The sequence below is a fragment of the Aptenodytes forsteri genome, unplaced genomic scaffold (genome assembly GCF_000699145.1).
Source record: "Aptenodytes forsteri isolate BGI_AS27 unplaced genomic scaffold, ASM69914v1 Scaffold252, whole genome shotgun sequence".
Taxonomy (NCBI): Eukaryota; Metazoa; Chordata; class Aves; order Sphenisciformes; family Spheniscidae; genus Aptenodytes; species Aptenodytes forsteri.
In genome coordinates, this window is record NW_008794281.1 from 2,389,226 (window position 1) to 2,392,407 (window position 3,182).

Here is a 3,182-nt window from a genome sequence, read left to right on the forward strand (position 1 = left end):
CCCGCCACCCCACCGGGGGGGGGAGTGAGCGAGCGGCTGCATGGTGCTTAGTTGCCGACTGAGGTTAAACCACGACAGTTCTTAAAATGTTCTTTTAATTTTTAAAATATTGTTGGTATTTGTAGGCTTAAAAAAGCCCTATACGCTTAGTTTCACTCTGTAACTTGAATTTTGGGTTTGACATTCTGATTTTAGATGTATTCTAGAAAAGGTCCATTTGTCCTGCATAAGGAAGTGGGACCTGCTTTTGACAGGAACATCCCTGGGTTTCCACAACATTCATGAGCCGGCTTGAAACAGGTTAAGAAACTACAGTTTTATCACATCAGCCCTGAAAGCAAACACCTACTGCAGTCACTGTGATGTTGCCAGTAGTTTTCCGCAGAGGACCAGGTTTGATGCCCTGCCAGCATCACGCCTTAGGGAATCTAGGAACCCAGACATGACCCAGCCCCGTGTCACCTCACCCTTCACTTCCTATTCTCCTCTCCTCAACCAGGACTTTGAGCTAAGTACCCACGTGCAGAATTTCTATTCAGAGCTTTTAAAATATTCACCTCTCTTTTTTTCCACTGCAGGCGCAGAGCTTACGCGCAGCAATTAGCTGTGGAAAGTGGATAGAAAATGATCATGGACCCTCAAGAATTCACACTGGTTACTCATGCCCTGAGCTACTTCTGTATTTGCTGCACTAACTCATCATCCAGAGGGAGCCTTCAGGTAGGCTGCATTGCAGATGTTGAAGTAATGCAATTTTGCAAGGGACATTAAAACAGGGCAAGTGGGGAGGGTCCTGAGGAAGCAACGGGTCAAAAGGAGCAGATCTCACTGCCTTGGTTGGACATGAGAGAAAAGGACTAGTTTCTTTGCCCTTTTCTTTCCTGTTTCATTTGCAAAATAAATCACAGCTTGTAAGCCACAAATATCTCCTTGAGATTTTTTTAGCTTGATTTTCCAAGAAAATGAGATTTAACAGGTGCCTACCTGTTTCTCAGCTTACTTTTCCTCCCAGCCAACAACTTTTGAAGTCACTGGGGCCTCTACACCATTTCAAGTTGGATTAAAATAAGCCAAGAATAAGTTCCTACAAGTTTGTATAAACTGGCAGTTGGTTTTGAAAGCTTGTTTAAGTGTCTCCACTGGGGGCTCAGCTATTATGAGGCAGAGAGAAACAAACCGCTAAAAAAAAAAAAGAAAAAAGCCTTCCAACTGGAACTTGCAGTTAAGGAAAACAAAGTCACGAGAAACTAGGCTCTGTTATTTAGCCTCAAACACCATACTCCAAACACTGTGCTCTCTCTTGAGACTTCTGTTAACTTACTTCGCGTGTTGGAGTGGAGTAATATCCTTGCTTATAGATTTCTTTGAATTTGAAAATGTGCAGAATAACTAAATATTCGCCTTGGCCAGGCTGATCCTTTGTCTGTGTCTTGCTGTCTACTGCAGTTTTAGATCCAGATTTTACTGTCAGACGAAATCCCCTTCCACTTTTTGCAAGATGGATTGAAAGAAGAGGCTACTTGTATAAGAGGCCATGTAGCTATTCCTATACTCCATTTCTTGGAGAAGAGTTTTTGGAGGAGCCTTGTGCAGAAGGGAACTCAAGGACTCTGACCTGTCATCCAGACCCTGAGTCTCTCCCCCTCAGAAAATGAGGCACCGTAAGCTGATAGCAAACACCTTCTGTGGTTACCAAGATAGTTTCCGCAAAGATGACGTGTTCTCCTGCACACTGGCAAACTCCTTACAGTATCCAAAGCTATGTCAAAAAAGAAGGTGCTAGAGGAAGACGCCTGTTGCTTGCTCCTTTCTCCACATCATGTTGAAAAGCAACACTAGTTACACGTGAGGTGAGAATGCTGGACCGCCTTGTTTAGGCTTGCAGGCAAGTAAGGCGTGTAGGCAAGTGTCTGCCAAGTTCTCTAGTTTATGAACAAGCCCTCAAAATTTGTTGGAAAAACATGTGAGTCAAATTCATTCAAAGAACAAGATGCAGAGCAGCCAGGACAGAGGGAAAAAACGGCAGCAAGGCACTATTATGAACTTCACACTGTGAATTTCCATGTGGACAACTGTCCTTCTCGTACAGGTGTTGGCATGGCTGCTCTAAATATACAGTTTTCTTTCGGCTTAAAGTTGTGAACTTTAATATGCTGCTATTACCAATTAACCCACAAACAGTGTTTTCATCTCATCTTTTCTCTCTTTTATGAACTGTTCACAAACTGGTACTTTCAAGTGGCCGCAGCTAGCACCATACCCAGCATGTGGTCTACCCACTCAACCACTGTGGGGTTTGTAACTTGTCCATCGTCCTGGGGACACAGATCTTTCAGTGGTTTTGATCAAAGGCTTTTAGCAAAATTCTGAAAGAATGATTTTTCTAATGGCTTTCAGACGACTGTGCTTTCTAAACAAAAAGTATAGAATTTGGCTTTCTGTACTCTGCATTTTCTTAGGCTGGGAATCAGAGGCTCTCCAAGATTTTTCTGGTGTTCATTACAGAGTTTATTACAGCTATTGACTGCAAAGTTCCTTACTTCCTAAGAAGAGTGATACCAACGTGTAATTCAGAAATAATTTATAAAAGTCTGTAGCCTGGTGTGGCTTTTACTTTTGGTTGTGCATTGTTTTGTTTATTGCTGAAAGGATACCGAAGATCAGGGGTACCTGATAAGCAAGCTGAGGCTTGGCTGGTGAAGAAATCGAAATCCACCAGTCTCAAAGAATGTTGTTCCAGTCCTCCCTCGGCATAAGGTTTTTCACAAAACTGCCAGGGGACGAGGTTCCCTTTCATGCATGGAAGGGGACTGCTTAAGGAGAAAAGCCCTTAACCCTTTCCTGAGCCTTTCCCTGCAATTCCTTATACTTCCCTGCAAGTCCTTGTATTTCAGCTATATTTTTAATGTTTGTTGGCTTCCTGCTCTCTCTCAAACAGTACTAGACTCTCTTGCTGAAGACAATTGGGGTTCTTTTACCCACAGAACAGTGCTTTGACTGAATAGCTCCAGCTGCATAACTGTGTGCTATAAATTAATTGTTACAATCACACCGCCTTTTCATTTTCAAACGCACCTAATACAAATGAGAATAGTAGTAACCCAGGAGAAAGATGTTAAGTTTTTTATACCGTCATTACACTCCTTTGGGTAACATTTCTGTGTTACGCACCCAGGACTTCA